This window comes from Panulirus ornatus, chromosome 1 (assembly GCF_036320965.1).
Source record: "Panulirus ornatus isolate Po-2019 chromosome 1, ASM3632096v1, whole genome shotgun sequence".
In the NCBI taxonomy this organism is placed as follows: domain Eukaryota; kingdom Metazoa; phylum Arthropoda; class Malacostraca; order Decapoda; family Palinuridae; genus Panulirus; species Panulirus ornatus.
In genome coordinates this window covers 30,804,685-30,823,104 of record NC_092224.1, presented here as the reverse complement: position 1 = coordinate 30,823,104, position 18,420 = coordinate 30,804,685, and positions in this window count along the sequence as shown.

The following is an 18,420-nucleotide window of genomic DNA, read 5'->3' as shown; positions in this document are numbered from 1 at the left end:
ACACCAGATCATTTCCCTCTCAAAACCTTGTGTCATTCCTCTGTCAATATCCCTTCATTCTTCGGTCAGCACCGTCTCGTTCCTCTCTCAGTATCCTGTCACCTTCCCTCAGCATCATCTCATGCTGCCATCCTCACTACTTCTGCCGTCTCTTTCTCTCTGTCAATGCCAGACCTTCCATTCAGAGTCTCCACTCTGACAGTAAATGTTCTGGCAAAATATTTCCACAATATTCAGGAGCAGGAGGAGGATGGCTCGGCTCTCCTGTCTTGCTTTACTGCATGATATATATATATATATATATATATATATATATATATATATATATATATATATATATATATATATATATGTATATATATATATATATATATCAGTGCTTGAATATTTTTTATCATAAAAGTCGCTGTCAGCAATAACAATACTCCAAAGAATATCTTAATCAAGAACTCGTCAGAAGAATCTGCAGGCTGTGTTTACAGAATTCCTTGTAAAAGCTGTAATATGTTTTATGTTGGACAGACTGGTAAGGATCTTTAATTTTGACTCAAGAACAGGAAGAGAATCAAATGCTTTGCTTAATCATGTAAAGAGTAATGACCATTGTATTAACTGGAGTAACGCTAATTCATTTATTAACTGTAACTCCATTACTACGAGAAATATCAATGAATCTTCTATTAGTAAATCCACAAAGAGTTGAAACGTTGATATCAGTTAAAGTCTATACACACTAAAGAGCTTTGTCGTGGACAAAATTTTTAAAACAGTTCCCTTTCCTCCCCACATAATTGAATTTTATGACAGGTATGATGCCAGACATTTGGAGAGAACGAGTAAGGAAAGGTTGACAAAGAGGATATATGTGTCAGAGGTGGAGGGAACAAGTAGAAGCGGAAGACCAAATTGGAGGTGGAGGGATGGAGTGAAAAAGAATTTGAGCGATCGGGGCCTGAACATTCAGGAGGATGAAAGACGTGCATTGGATAGAATAAATTGGAACGGTATGGTATATTGGGATCGACTTGTCAATGGGCTGAACCATGGCGTGTGGAGCGTCCTGGGTAATCCATAGAAAGGTCTGTGGGGGCCTGGTTGTGTGGATAGGGCGCAGTGGTTTCGGTGCATTACACATGACAGCTAGAGAATCAGTGTGAGCGGATGTGTCCTTTCTTCATCTGTTTCTAGTCGCCACCTCGCTGATGCAGAAAACGGCAATCAAGTATTAAAGGACATATGTATATATATGTATATACATATGTATATATACATATGTGTATGTATGTCGGTAGAAAGCTAAAGAGATAGCTAGATAGACAGACGTTATGGACGGCTTCTATTTAAGCAAATGTGCCAATGTATTTGAATTTCAAATCATCTCTGGGAAATTGTTCAGTCCAACTCTGGCGTATATTTGTGAGCCATATAACACACAAATTTATTGTCATTTTCAGTTTCCAATAAAATAGATGCCTGGGGATAAAAGGGATCGCTCAGGATGTAAATACCACTGAATCATCCATGTTTTTTTTTTCTACTTGAAAAATAGACTTTCCTCTACAATGAATTGTTATTCATTACTGTCTCTTGAATGTATTTTTGCTCCTGGATCGTCTTGGTTGTTCAATGAAGACGTTCAGCTGAACTGAAAGCTGTTCTTGATGTCGTTGATCTCTGGTTATCGTTCACAAAACACGTTCAGCAAGGAAGGATGTCAGAGGGGGGGTAATATTTCTTGAGAAATACGACCGAATTATTGGAATACGGATAATATCTCCCCTTCACGTGTACATCCCTGGAGGAACCATATCTCTCTACCTTCCCCACGTCTTTGTGGTACAGTAAGTCACGTACCCAACCCCCCTACCAGCGGCTGGTACCTGCCGTTGGTGGTTGGTTATACCAGTGGGTGAAGGAGGCGTTGCCGAAGGTTGGTTGGTTGTTGGTAAGCGCGTAGCCACGATTCGTTGGTTGGTTGGCTGGTTGATGGTAAGCGTGTAGCTACGATTTCTTGGTTGGTTGGCTGGTGGTAAGCGTGTAGCCACGGTTTGTTTACACATTTCGGGCGCGAAGATTGTCTACATCGTCCATTATCGAAGAAGAAGAAGGTTGGGACGCCAGATTAAGGGGAAGCAAGTTGGCACACAAGCTAACCAGTCGTTCTTCCACTGCTGATATGCCGATAGGAAGCACGAGAAGGTCGTACGACTATTTTTTTTCTTAAAGAGACCCCGAGGAAGAAAAAAGAATTTGTGTTGTGCTTTATTAATATATTATTTTTTTTTGGGGGGGGTTGCTCTTGGGGGATCCCCCCAAAAAAGCCGTCAGTGGCCGCACGTGTGTGTGTATGTGTGAGAGAGAGAGAGAGAGAGAGAGAGAGAGAGAGAGAGAGAGAGAGAGAGAGAGAGAGAGAGAGAGATACTTTGATATCATTCAAAGGATTTTTGTTTTTTTTAGTGTCTTTGTTACTGTCATGGATCATAATCCCTTCTCTGAAGGTATGGTGGGTTGAACATGCAAAATTTTTCGGTAGCAAGATGGTTGGTGGGCTGCACGTCTGGTCTACACCCCTTGCCAATGCCGAGGGTCATCATGGCAGTATTATTTCCTTGTCTTTTGGAAACTTTCTTTAGTTTAGTATTGACAGTATCTTTGTTGTTGTTTGTTGTTCTTGTTCTTGCTGTTGCTGCTGCTGCTTTTGCAAGTGTTTTCTCGTCTCGTTGATCAAGTAATTCACATTGTAATTGTTTACTATTGTAATTGAACGGTTCATATCCCTATTAATAAAACATATTGTGTGTAATTTGCTAATTTGGTAATTTCTTTTTCGTTTGTTATTTTCGTATTGCACCAGTTAAGTCTTTGAAATTCAGCGTACTTCATAGTTTGAGTTTCCAACGTGAAATGGCAATTTTTAGCGAGAAAAAATGATTTAAACATAATTCTATGTTGTTCCTAATGTAAGCTTAATGAATGACTACATGATTTTAATCAGAGTTGGTTATCAGTTCATTATTCATGATTTCATAAAGTCTTTGGTGATTAAAGTTTAGCATTATCATGACTGCGTGATGATTGGGTGGCATTTGAGGTCAAAGTTTGGTCGATTTCATTATGCATTTGCCATATCTCCATCATCCTAAAGTGCTTAAATGAAAATTTTGCTGTAGATATAAAGTTTTTGAAGATATGTTAATGACTTTATGGTTGGTCTGCACAGATTGGTGCTGGACGGCGGGACTCGAGTGTGATGTTGTGATTTAATTAACTTTGTGAAGTACTGATGAGGTAGACTGTCTCCACGGAACATGTCGTGCCACATGTATAGAAAAATTTACATGTTATTTAAATCCCAACATCACACTCGAGTCCCGCCGTCCAGCGCCAATCGGTACAGACCAACCACTGTGCACACCAATCATAAAGTCATAAAGACATGACCTTGATTAGGGCATTTAGTTGCCCTATACCGTCACAACTACCATAAAAAAAAATGGGGGGATGCGAAGAAGAAGAGGAAGTGGAGTTCCCAAAAGTCTTGTCGTTGTTCAAAACATTGTGGTGGTCGATGGAAGAGTAAGGGGCGGTGCTGCGCCCTCCCTTCCGTGTGATTATAACGTTCCAAGTTTGAAGATGGGGAGGAAAGAAAGAGTTGCCCCACCGTCTACCATATTGATGATATGGGCTTAACGTTAAGGCTGAAGGTTCCAAGACTATCTTATTTACTACTGTCTCTTAGAACTTTATACGAGTCACTGCTTTCTTCTTAGCAACAATTGGAAGACTAGATCCTCCTCAGAGACTCCTATAGTGTCTGGTTATATTTTCTTTCTTTCTTTTAAAGTATTCGCCATTTCCCGCGTTAGCGAGGTAGCGTTAAGAACAGAGGACTGGGCCTTTGTGGATTATCCTCACCTGGCCCCCTCCTCTGTTCCTTCTTTTTGAACAGGCTGCTCACAGGAATCGTCTTACTCCCTGATTCCTCCGCCATAACGCATCGCAACACCAAGTTGATCTGGACGTCAGCCACTGTTCAATGAAGAACCAACAACTGAGTTAGCACAGGAGTTCTAATATTCGACTGGGTGTGCATCACCCAATGGGTGGTGTTGGCCAGCTTGGCCTTCCACGTTGAGCAAGTGGAACTCAACCTCTTTAACAAAAGAGGTTAGGTTAGGTTCCAACACACTATTGGCAGTTCTTGAGGATTGAAACCTACAGATCCGTATGTCAGCTGTTGACCCTTATCGAGACACAAGAGTAATTAGGTGGGCAAAGGAGCTTACAAGAACAGACACAAGGAGAAGCACAAATACTAAAGACCAGTTATACAAGACGTGTTATAGTTGACACACCGACAGAGACATACATAAATGAACAGTACCTGGGAACATACACCACCACGCTAATGCATGCACCATCCGACACGAGAGTGTGGAAGCGATCGTGTGCAGCTGAACAGTTCACATACACCACCACGCTCATGCATGCACCATCTGACACGAGAGTGTGGAAGCGCTCGTGTGCAGCTGAACAGTTCCAGGGTAATATAACGTTGTGGTGTCAACAGTTGACCAAGTTTGTAAACAAGTTTCAATATTGCATGTCTGGCCTCCCCTTCCCTTCCCCTCACCCCCGTCCGTTGGTTTCCCCTTCCCTCCTCCCTCCCTCCATCCGCTGGCCTCCCCTTCCCTCCTCCTCCTCCTCCTCAGTCCTCCCCGCCAACTCTACCTGTTTGCAGACTCTCTGTGGGTTGCCTGTGTGGGCCCGACACTGCTATGTTGCTATTGTGTTTACTGACACACTCTGTGGTTGTCTGTGTTTTAGCAGTTGACGCTGCTGTGTTGATTTTGGACCCCCGTGGTGTAGCGGTTAGCGTTGCTGACCGTGACGTATTTACTTGCCTCATGGGTGGTGGAATGTATCGGTTCGAATCCTGGTTACGGCAATCGGTCCACAGTTCACCCAGCTGTTCATACTCTCCTCGGGATGGGTCGACGTATTGGATACCTGGCTTAGGCTAGGGTATACATATATTCATAGATAGGTAGGTAGATAGATATATAGATAGATAGATGAATAGCGTTCATGAGATGGCCTTGATTAAAACATTCCATTACCTATGTCGTCTGAGCTATCAAAAAAAATGCTCAGTTTTATAGATTTTTCTAAATTGCATTTGTAGTTATTTACACAAGCCTTCCTATTTCTATGTAGAACTTATTTACCCAGTTACTGTATTTGTGGCGTATCTTCTGACTCTTCTTTTTCATCTATTCTTTCGTCTAGTTCCTCACATCTCTCTTTCGTATAGTGTCTGCTCATTTTGTACAGTACGTTTTCTATATATACACTCCCTGGGTAGCTCTGTAGCTCTGTGTGTTTACCATGTCGTTCAGGTGTTTCTCTGTGTACTTCATTCTGTATTTTGTACCGTACTCTGTCGGTACAGAAGTGTAGTTTTATTCTGTAATTTCACATTTTCGTCTTGGCTGACTTAATACATCCTTACCTCAAGTGTGTGTGTGTGTGTGTGTGTGTGGCGGGTTACATAGCGCAGGGCAGAATGCTTGCGTTAACTCTCCGTAACTTCCAGGGAATTTGCATACATTTTCGAAAAGTTAGTTGTAAAATGAAAATCATGTAAAAAGAAAAAGAAGAGAGAGAAAAAAAAGAAAGAGTTTCGGAAATCAAATTATCAGCCTTAGTTGTATGAGTTGTGATGTTGTAGAACAGTTTCAGGCCCTTTATACTAGGAGTTGTATGAGTTGTGATGTTGTTGAACAGTTTCAGGCCCTTTATACTAGGAGTTGTATGAGTTGCGATGTTGTAGAACAGTTTCAGGCCCTTTATACTAGGAGTTGTATGAGTTGTGATGTTGTAGAACAGTTTCAGGCCCTTTATACTAGGAGTTGTATGAGTTGTGATGATGTAGAACAGTTTCAGGTTCTTTATACGAGGAGACCAAGGTATCGAATTATACCCCTTGATAAGTCCTAACTCTTAAGTTGTGTTTACGAACAGCGTTCGTTGTCTGTGATGTGCAGTATGTACGTAGATGGTCATACCCCTTGCTTTACGTCAGATGAAATTGAAACTGAGATGTGATTTATGTATGGTAAAAGGAAAGGGCAGTAACCTTTTTGAGCCTTATTTATTGTATATGAATTTTTGTTGTAATTTATGTAAGTGTCATATTTTGACTTTCCTCCTATGATTAATATATCTGAAGGGAAAGGTTATATTAGGTTAAGAACAGAGTGTCAGCAATTTGGAACTTTAATTCTCTTTACATTTTATTCATATCTTTTTTGATCAGTCAGTCTCAGATATGTGCATTTTATCTCTTATTGTCTGGTGTGAGGGTATGTTGTGCGTGTGTGTGTCCCTCCTCTGTATTATCGAGTGTATTGTGTGTGTCCCCCTTCCTGTATCATGTACCATGGAGATATCTACTGAATATGATGCTTCCTGTATTTCATTCCTGTATTCTGCTGGAAGATATTGTTATGATCTCTGTATCGCCCTCTGTGTCACTCATATGGCCTGCTTTCTCTCTCTCCTTCCATGAAGACTGTCACAATCACCATTTGGACGAGGCTTTAGAAAGAAAAATACACTCAGAGTGTCCCCGTAATGTGTGTTTCCATAAACACTCACAAGAGATGAATAAATCCGAGAAAAGAGGAATTGACCAGTAGCCTCAGGTTTCAACTCAGATCACCCCTGTCCTCCAGAAAGGTCAGACCTCTGGAAGGGCCGACGGATCCTGGTGGTGTATTCTGGTACAGACAGACCATGAATTACGTATACACACACCCCTGGGTGGGAGGGATCTGACACCAGCAGACACCTACCCTCTTCTGTCGTCACGATAGGGCTGGTAAGCGTATTGCCGACGCCATGACCTTAGGGCAAGTGACAGAAACAGTGTGTCTGTGGTGGCTCCACGTATTGCATGATTGCAGCGAGCGGGAATTAACTCTGCATTGTGCAGTGATGACTGTTATGGCATTGTGCCCACTCGCTATCACCGTCAAGAGTTCGTAATGACAGATAGAAGACCACCTCCATACCTACCGTTATGAACAGACTATGAACAGGTGAACAGCTGTGCGAGTGAACAGCTCGGTGTTCTTTTAGACAAGGTACGAGGTATGTCAGTTACTGTATTGCTATAACCATTCGTCACTTAGTGTTCAGTCTCCTATAACCATTCGTCACTTAGTGTTCAGTCTGCTATAACCATTCGTCACTTAGTGTTCAGTCTGCTATAACCATTCGTCACTTAGTGTTCAGTCTGCTATAACCATTCGTCGCTTAGTGTTCAGTCTGCTATAACCATTCGTCACTTAGTGTTCAGTCTGCTATAACCATTCGTCACTTAGTGTTCAGTCTGCTATAACCATTCGTCACTTAGTGTTCAGTCTGCTATAACCATTCGTCACGTAATGTTCAGTCTGCTATAACCATTCGTCACTTAATGTTCAGTCTGCTATAACCATTTGTCACTTAGTGTTCAGTCTGCTATAACCATTTGTCACTTAATGTTCAGTCTGCTATAACCATTTGTCACTTAATGTTCAGTCTGCTATAACCATTTGTCACTTAATGTTCAGTCTGCTATAACCATTCGTCACTTAGTGTTCAGTCTGCTATAACCATTCGTCACTTAGTGTTCAGTCTGCTATAACCATTTGTCACTTAGTGTTCAGTCTGCTATAACCATTTGTCACTTAGTGTTCAGTCTGCTATAACCATTCGTCACTTAGTGTTCAGTCTGCTATAACCATTTGTCACTTAGTGTTCAGTCTGCTATAACCATTCGTCACTTAGTGTTCAGTCTGCTATAACCATTCGTCACGTAATGTTCAGTCTGCTATAACCATTCGTCACTTAATGTTCAGTCTGCTATAACCATTCGTCACTTAATGTTCAGTCTGCTATAACCATTTGTCACTTAGTGTTCAGTCTGCTATAACCATTCGTCACTTAATGTTCAGTCTGCTATAGCCATTCGTCACTTAGTGTTCAGTCTGCTATAACCATTCGTCACTTAATGTTCAGTCAAGAACATAATCTTTCTTTTGAACCGTACTATTTATTCTGTAAACATCCCTGTTTATCTGTCACCCTGGCTGTGTCGACTTACCTCGCTCTTATGCTTATCCAGAGTGTGGGAAGATCCAGTTCATACGATCGAGCTGATATCTTAAGCTCGATCGTAAGTTCTTGTATGATTGATTAACTAGTAACACTCATGACCTCCCTGTTCTGTAATATCAATAATACGAGAACTGTGTGTGTGTTTTCAGACGATGGGCTGCCTAAATCCAATCAATGGCAATTTATTAATGTATTCGTTCATTCATTTATTCATTTTTCTATATTGGGTTATGACAAGTGGCAGGAACAGTGCCACTTTGGCTCCACATATTGCATTATGACAAGTGGCAGGAACAGTGCCACTTTGGCTCCACATATTGCATTATGGCAAGTGGCAGGAACAGTGCCACTGTCAGCTCCACATATTCCTATATGAGGGTAGTAGTGCTACTAGTGTGACGCCAGAGGCGATAACATAGTTCGCAATTTATCGTCGGTTTGTCATAATGTTCGACACAGGAGGGGTAAAGGTACTTTATGGTCTGAGTGTACAGAATCGTCGTCCTAATCCTGCTGTGTATTGGATGACTCCTCTCTCTCTCTCCCATCACTAGACCAAGGGCCTGCCTCGTTGAAAGCGTCTCCTGCTTCTTCTATGTCGTATCCACGAGTTTTTTTTTTTTTTTGGCCTCTGCTGGTCTCCTCCCTCGGGTTCTCAGTGATTTACTGAAATATTTCATATCATTCACATCTCGATGAGTTTGTTTTTTTTTTCCAATGATATATATATATATATATATATATATATATATATATATATATATATATATATATATATATATATATATATATATATATAAATATATATATATATATATATATATATATATATATATATATATATATATATATATATATCGATATTTATTATTTTTCCCTGATTTTTTGTTATATAAATCATTATCTTGTGTATATATTTTCCCTGGAATGAAGCCTCGATTTTGTAACAGCTGACTGTAGCTGAGTGTGGCATTGTAACGTACGATCAGAGAAGACAAGATACATGTAGAGTTACAGGATGAACAGGGCAGGAAGTGAATGTAAGACGTGATGATGTACTTGAGAAGAATGAGGTGGATGTAGATAACAGGAAGAGAGAGAGAGAGAGAGAGAGAGAGAGAGAGAGAGAGAGAGAGAGAGAGAGAGAGAGAGAGAGAGAGGCGCCATGCAATCCATTTCATTCTGAGAGTGCCGCTTGGCCCTTTTGTTCAGGTGAGCATGGGAGGACGTGGTCGGGTGAGTGGGGAAGGAGGAGGAGGAGGAGGAGGAGGAAAGGTGGCTCCTCTGAACGTTGTCAGGTGTCAGGTAGCGCAGGCAGGAGGTTGGCAGGAGCTGGGACGGTCCTCCCTGTATCGTGGCATGATCCCCACAGCACCAGCAGCACCAGCAGCCCTCCTCCCAACGCTTCGTGTATGACTGTGATTTTCGTGAACTCGTCATTTCCAGCGTGAGGGTGATAGCGCCAAGAACGGATGACTGAGTCTTAGGGAGAATTTGCCTTACTTGGCTTCTTGTTCTGTTCTTTTGGAAAGTAATACAGGAAAGTGAGGATTTCCTGTCACCGGCTCCCGCTCCTCTTACTTGCCTTCTACGACACGCAGGAAATACGAGGGTAGGATTCTTTCTCTCATATATATATATATATATATATATATATATATATATATATATATATATATATATATATATATATATATATATATATATATATATATATGCAGGAGGGTGAAAGGAGGGCAAGGAATAGAGTGAATTGGAGCGATGTGGTATACCGGTGTTGACGTGCTGTTAGTGGATTGAATCAGGGCATGTGAAGCGTCTGGGGTAAACCATGGAAAGCTGTGTAGGTATGTATATTTGCGTGTGTGGACGTATGTATATACAAGTGTATGGGGGGTGGGTTGGGCCATTTCTTTCGTCTGTTTCCTTGCGCTACCTCGCAAACGCGGGAGACAGCGGCAAAAAAAAAAAAAAAAAAAAAATATATATATATATATATATATATATATATATATATATATATATATATATATATATATATATATATATATATTCCTATGAGTCCACGGGGAAAATGAAACACGAAAAGTTCCCAAGTGCACTTTCGTGTAATAATCAAATCACCAGGGGAGACACAAGAGAGAAATATAACAGTCAGTTGATATACATCGAAGAGACGAAGCTAGGACGCCATTTGGTAAACTTAGATGGGGGATAGGGAAATCACAGTTCCCTATAAAGAGCCAGGTCCCACACACCTTTGCATGGTTTACCCTGGACACTTCACATGACCTGGTTCAGCCAGTTGTCTGTGAGTCGACCCCAGCATGCCACGCCGTTCCAGTTCACTTTATCCCTTGCATGCCTTTTACCCTCCTGCAAGTCCATCGTTCCCTCAGCATAGCCTGAGGCACACTGAGGCGGGTCGCTTGTGCCCACACCGTTAGAGACACTAATCGAGGCGAACATATGTACAATAATTTCACCCTGAGAGCGTCATATGCTTGTACCCACAATAAAAACCTTTAACCGTGGATCGCTTTTAAAAAGAGATGAGGGACGGTTAGTGTATTTTGCGGACCCTGTATTTATAGATAGAGTATATAGATAGATATTGGTATTGGTAGGGAGCAATCCTTATTTCAGACATGTCTCAAAACACGCTCGAGGTATATCTCTGTCATCATTGCTTTTGGGCTTTTGTAAAGCCCTTGTTTTCGTGGCTGTCACCATTTCGCTCTGGCGTCTCAGGAGCTCGTCCAAGACTGAATGAACGAAAAGAGTCATTCGATATTAAAGTCCTGGAGATGGAGTTGGTGGGGTAGAAGATGGGGTAGGTAGGGGTTGTCAGTCGGCTATTACTCCTAACTTCCCCGGAGAGAAGTAACAGAGAGGCCACAGAAGTAGGCGAAGCTCATGATGTTCTATATCGCCTTGCATCACCGACATCGTACACACAAGGGACATATGAAGACCAGGAAGGTGTCCACAATGATGTATGTCATGACTATCAGCCACTCAATGCGCTACCGCTCAGAAGGTAAGCAAGGGAGAGTAGGAGGATCACAGTAGGATAATATCTACCTACCGGGGGGGACACAAATGACATGACTCTACGGATCCGTCAAGCCTCGTTTAACTTTACGTTTACTCCCGAGTGAGGACGGCTCGTTTCACACAGCACGCGCTTCCTCCTCAAGAACCCGCTTGGGGAGGAGGGGGTTCGTTTTACACAACACGCAATTCCACCTAAGAACCCAATAGGTAGGGGAAGGAGGTGGTGCTACCATTACTGTGCCAGTAATGGTAGCACCCCGAGCGCACACACACACACACACACACACACACACACACACACACACACACACACACACACACACACACACACACACACATCTTTCATATTCTTTCATAATTACCAGAATTAGACATACGAACCAGACGGTAAAACCCTCACAGTCCCCGCGCTTGGACGGAGAGCTCTTGACCAGACGAACAACAGAGGAAGAGCAGATGTATCATCACCGTACCATCGCCTTCGTACGTACACAAGAGAGAGAGAGAGAGAGAGAGAGAGAGAGAGAGAGAGAGAGAGAGAGAGAGAGAGAGAGAGAGAGAGAGAGACGGACTGATACATACCTCGAGAATATCGCTCCCTCCCTCCCTCCCTTCCTTCCTTCCTTCCTTCCTTCCTCCCTCCTCATCGTCTCAACAATGAGAACGGCTACGCGGAGAAAACGGACGTGCTTAAAGAGAGAGAGAGAGAGAGAGAGAGAGAGAGAGAGAGAGAGAGAGAGAGAGAGAGAGAGAGAGAGAGAGGTTTGCTTTAAGTCAGCCTCCCGCCTCAGGTGATGAGCTCGGCGCCCCCCCGTGTTTTCCTCCAGCTTACGTCGAAGAGCTGGAGATGCGCCTCCGGTTCTGATGTGCTGGACGATCTTCGCTGAGAGATGGGTCTGTATGCGTGTCATCGTCTGTCTGTAATAATGTAATTGTACAGCGCTGGGAGGGAGTTCTGCGATTGTGGGGTCCCATCTCTTTGTGTGTGTGTGTGTGTGTGTGTGTGTGGCCTATCTTTGATTACCTATCTGTGCGGTTCAGCGAGGGAGTTCTACTCTAGTGGGGGGCTCCAGTCTCTTGAATTACTTTGCTGTCATACGGTGCAGCTGTATAATAAACCTGCGTCCGCTGTACACATCCAAACTTTCTTCGGTCAGTGTATCCCATTCATCAACTCCTCTGTTACTATAGAAATATTTGTCTACATCATTTAGAAATATTTCTCTACGTCTTTTCTAAGAAAAAAAAATTCTTTCGTTCAGTTTCACATTATGTTTCCTGGTTCATCTATTGGTGCGTCTTTCCAAGAACGGTTTCGTGAATGTTTTGTGAAACTGGCTTAAAAACCTAAAGATGTATGACACAAATATAATGGCCTCCCCCTCCCTCACCATTCCCTGTAACTCAGCAGCGCCATTCTCTAGACCTTCTTCCCCTGTTAGCTCTTTCTCCTTCTTTGAGTAGGGGAGACCAAACTTGTGGAGGAATTTTTTTTTTTTTAGTATTATCCTAATGCAGGATGTGAACAGGTTGCTGAATATTTCCTGATCCACAAACTTGAATGCGGTTCTAATGTTTGCCGGCAGAAAAAAAAAAAAATTAAAGTTTGACTTTTTTTTCTTCTTCAATTCTCTTGAGACTTTGACGCCGCCAAGTTAAAGGACGATATCGACTTCCCGAGTCCCCTTTCTCACACACAGTTTCCCGGAACTTAGATCCTAATTGCCTGACTATATTTATATCGATGGCTTCCTTCGTTGACCCATCCTCATTACGTTTATTCGCGTTGGATTTTTCACCAATCGTGTAAGAGACCGACTGTGGTGATTGCCTTACGTCCCCTTTGCATGTCGATGCAATCATCCTTTCTTTCTACTTTCCTTCTGATCTTGGCATCATCAGCAAACATATTTAGATGGAGGTTCAGTCTTTCGGACAAGTCATTCCCATGGATTATGAAAGGCAATGGTCCTAGAGCAGCATCCTGCGGCACACCGCTGGTAACCTCATATGTAATTTAGAATGCGCTTCAGACTTCCGTCCTTCGATTCCTTCCACTAAGATCATCTGTCTGTCGAAGGAGTCTCTTGTTTATTCCAGTCTGATGATCTAGCTTCTCTGCCAACCTCATATGCTTGCAAGCAGTCCAGATACACAGAGTGCACACCTCCAGCTTGATGATCTAGCTTCTTTGCCAACCTCCTATGCTTTCAAGCAGTCCAGATACGCAGAGTGCACACCCAGCTTTTTTTTACTTTGGTCTGAAATGGGGGTTACACTCTCGTAGACATCAAAGAGGTTCGTCACTCGGGGCCACCTGTTCCTGAATCAGAATTGCCTCTCTCACATCAGTGATCTCTCCTCCACCTGAAGTCATCCATTTTCTTTTTGAGTATCTTTTCTGATATTTTACAGCCCACACGCGTGAGGAAGACCGGTCTGTATTTCAGCACATACTCTCGTCTTCCTCTCTGAAAGATAGATATGAAGTTTTTTTTTTACCCTTTTCAGTTCCAGTTGTACTTTCCCTTTCTCCAGACATAACTTGATCACGTTCTTCCCATTTCATCTGACTGGTTTATGGGCTGCAGTATTTTCCATTTTCTTTTTAACTTATCCTTCTGTTCCTCGCCTATTATTACATCATGCTCTACAACTCATATTAACAAGTCCTTTAGCTTACTCAGTTGCACTTTAATGGATGATTCATTCCCGATGTTTCGATGAAAACGTTTTGGATCGTCTTCTTCTTCGTCACAATATTCTTCGCAAAGTTTCTCTGATCCTCGTTTCTTGTCCTGCTGTACTCGTTCCTTGTTCCCGTATGCCTTACAGGAGCTAACTGGCTGGCTGGGTGTCGGATATATATATATATATATATATATATATATATATATATATATATATATATATATATATATATATATATATATATATATATATTTCCCGCAGCACATCATCGCTGAGTTCCTTCTCATTTTGACATCTTTCACTGAACTAGTCCTCCTCTTTTTTAAACCATCCTTCTGTATATCATGCTGTTCCATGACCCTATTCCTTCACGTTAGATGTGTCACATAACACTCCGCCACGACGCCTTGGCTTCTGAAGTCCATTTCCCAGTTTATGTCATCATGGAAAAATGTTATATTATAGCTTCCACGGCTGTACCACGTCTTTGAATCTCGTGCCACCATTGCCTTCATACTGTGTGCGTGTGTGTGTGTGTGTGTGGGTGTTAGTATGCTGCAAAAGCATTACATAAGCTTTGCTTGCTGTCATGTGGTTCTTGTCTTGCGCAGTTCCTCAACCACAGCTCTGTCGTTCAGCCAGTAATGCATGGCTTGCCTCTCCTGCCTTCCATCTAAGCCATTTACTTAACAGCTTTGTCTCTCTCTTCTTCGACGCTACGTGTGCTCCTCACTCTGTAGTCTCCTCTCACCTTTCAGTTCCCTCTCACTTTCCAGTTCCCTCTCACCATCCAGTTCCCACTCACTTTCCAGTCTCCTCTCTCCTTCCAGTTCCCTCTCACCTTCCGTTTCCCTCTCAGCCTCCAATTTCCTCACACCTTCCAATTCCCTCTCACATTCCATTTTCCTCTCACCCTCCAGTTTCCTCACACCTTCCAGTTCCCTCTCACCTTCCAATTGCCACTCACTTTCCAGTCTCCTCTCTCCTTCCAATTCCCACTCACTTTCCAGTCCCCTCTCAACTTCCAGTCTCCTCTCACCTTCCAGTTCCTTCTCACCCTCCAGTCTCCTCTCACCTTCCAGTTCCCTCTCACCTTCCAGTTCCCTCTCACCTTCCAGTTTCATCAGTTTCCTCATACTCTTCAGTGTCCCCTCATCCCACAGTTTCCCCCCTCACCTTCCCGTTTCCCCCACCTCCTCACTCTCGTCGTCCCTCAGTATCCCCCAAGTTGACTCACTTCCTCACACTTCCCCTCCGTTTTCTAATACCATCTGAGCCTTCTTAATACCTCAGTCTTACCGACGACCTTACCTGGAATTTCCATTTAGTGGCGTCCTCTGGCTTTCCACCTGACTGGAAAAACACTTCTCTCTCTCACTCCAGCAAATTCTCCTCGAGCCCGTCTCTTACCTACCTTGTTTCCACTACATGATACCATTGCGTCAGACTAATTCCTGCAATTCCCTGGTTTATTCTTTACATCCAACTTTGTCCAGGTCTGCCTCAGGTACACTGTGGTCACAACGACATCTCCTCATTCACTGCAGTTTCAGTCTAAGTAATGTTATGATTGCTAATTGCAATAGTTGCACACACTGATTTCTTGCTCCTTCATCTGTTTTTTTTTTCTTAACTAATGGTTGTAAGTTAGAGCATTTCGTCTCCTGTATTTGCCTGATTTCTAAAACTTTAGTTACCTCGTATACTTTAGCACTGTTTCTTACTCTGTTCAAATTACTTTTTCATCCACAGTTCATTTTTTTTAGATTCTCTTTTTCGCTTTCTTTATAATCATTGAGGCCTAGACAATACTAGGTATTTATTGTCCCACCTCGTAAGTGGATTTTTAAGTTGCCTGAAGCATTGAATTTAACATATTTTGTATCTTGTACACTTTCACTTCACCCCTTTGTCTTCATGGACTGGAGGTGTGTGTGTGTGTGTGTGTGTGTGTGTGTGTGTGTGTGTGTGTGTGTGTGTGTTCGGTTGTATTTACCAGCATCGCACATTCTCCTTGTTCCTGGAAAATAAAAGAGTGAGGAAAGGGTGCGTTCATTTGCATGTTTTCAGATTTTTATGTTAATTACTTTACTTCTCCCTCCTACCCCTTCCCTTCCCCTTCCTTTGTTTTTACTTTTCCAGAACTTGTTTTTTCGACATCATACAAAGGTGCCACCAAGGGATCCTCCCCTCCTCTTCTTGTTTTAAAACATACCTTCACTTCTTCCCCTTGCGCTACTTTCCTGCCTCATTGTACGCCTTCCTTCACACTACTCTCCTCCCTCAACTCTACTCCCTGATCTTCTCTCTTTCTCTTGCACTGCTTCTCTCGCTCACTCTTCTCCCTCCCTGACACTGCTTCTTTCCCTCACTCTACTCCCTCTCTCGCACTACTCTCCTCCCTTACACTATTTCTCCCCGCCTCATTAACCTACTCCCTGCTTCTTCTTCTTCTCCCCCCCCCCCCCCCCCACCCACACACACACACACACACACACACACACACACACACACACACACACACACACACAATTTCCCCGTCTGCTTTATCTCATTGCTGAGCAAGATTAAATCTCACTGCAAAGGAGATCGAATCTGTGTGTGGGGTAACGGATTGGGTCTGTGAACGGAGAGGAAGACTGATTGGTCTGCATTGGTGAAGCAACTGACTGGCCTCACGTGTTAGGTGGGGTTCCACAAGGCCCGAGTCCTGGAACCCATACTCTTTCATTTCCCCGCATTGATGACTTAAAAGAGTCAGGATTCTATTCATTTTCCACATCGATAACGTAAGAGTCGGGACTAGCCAGTAGAATCCCACGTTATCGAGGTAGCGCATGGAACACACGAAGAAAGGCCACATTGGCTAACATCCATTCTCAAGCTGTCACGTGCACCGCACTCGACAATCTGGCCCCACAGACCTTTCCATGGTTTCCCCTTGGCCGTGACCATTGACGTTATGTGTCGCCCGCGCATATCACATCTTTCCAATCTGGCCCCACAGACCTTTCCATGGTTTCCCCTTGGCCGTGACCATTGACGTTATGTGTCGCCCGCGCATATCACATCGTTCCAATTTATTCTATCCCGTGTACGCCTTTCACTTTCTTGCATGTTCAGGCCCCGATGAATCGAATTCTTTTTCACTCCATCCTTCCGTCTCCAGTTTGGTCTTCTCCTTCTCCTTCTTCCCTCCACTTCTGACAGATATATTCTCTTTGTCAGCCTCTCCTCTGTCATTCTCTCCATACGTTCAGGTCATATCAGGTCACTCTATTTAGCTCTCTCAAGCAAGCTTTTCTTGTAACCGCACCTCATTCTAACTCCTTTATTACTTCAGTTCCAGCACATCCACTTTCCTCCGCGCATCCTCATCTATATAGCCTCTCATCCATACACCATCGCTGGGACTGCTATACCTTCAACTACTTCAACTACTTCCAGACATCTTCGATATAGAGACTATAAATACCTTCAAATCGAGAATAAAACAAAACTCTTATCAGTCATCGCTGGAAATTGAAACAAGTCCAGTTTATCATTAATCATGTTTTTCCTTTTACACAAAGTCTTCCCGTGAGGTGATTATTATTAATGACCTCGATCTTGTCTTTCTCTCGTAGAATCCAACCGGAAGTTATGCTTGTTAAAGTGATGGGGACATTTTTCCTGTCCACATTTTCCTGTGACATGTTTAATGCCAGGTATCTTGTTTCTCTTTCTATTCTTGTTGGCAGTTGAGCCGGAGGGAGAGGTGGATGGTGAGAGGCCTTCTGCTTTGCTATCTTGTGTTTCCCACGAGAATTGGAGCAAAAACACAGAGCCTCGTTATGGACCATGTTTCCTCTTCCATCCTTCCCTCATCATCACTTCACTACCCTCCTTGTCCTTCTCTCCCCAACTCCTATCCAAACCCCTCCCTCCCTCTTGTATCCTTCCATCTCCCTTGCTTCTCTTCTTCTATCTTCCTCATTCGTTGTCTCTTTCCTTCCCCATATGTCGACGTTCCATCACCACGACTTTGTCGAAGACTTCTTGACCACGACGGTTCGACAACCCTTGAGCTCGGGCATGCATTTACGACCTCTTGTGTGATCGTTTCAACCTGTGACGTGACCCTTTTAAGCGAGAGGCTATGACTAAGCCATCTCACCACACCTTGGTCGTAACGTCGTCCACGGAAGAGGGTCGTTCCGCCATCCTGCTGGAGGGGATACAGTCGTAACAACACACAGGAAGGAGTACGTTCAGTGGGTCAGACATCTAGGAGGTCAGTGGGGAGAGGGGCAGGTATCCATTGTATCGTAGCATTGTTCCCTCCTCCTCCTCCTCCTCCTCCCCTCACATAGGTAAAGCCTTGCAGTGAAGTGACGAGGGAGGGAGATAGGGGGAGGTCGTCGCCCGTCCTAGTGTGTAATGGTTGGAGGCCAGCCAGCCAGCCAGCCAGCCAGCCAGCCAGCCAGCCAGCCAGTCAGTCGTTGGGATTTTTAAGACCATGGGAGT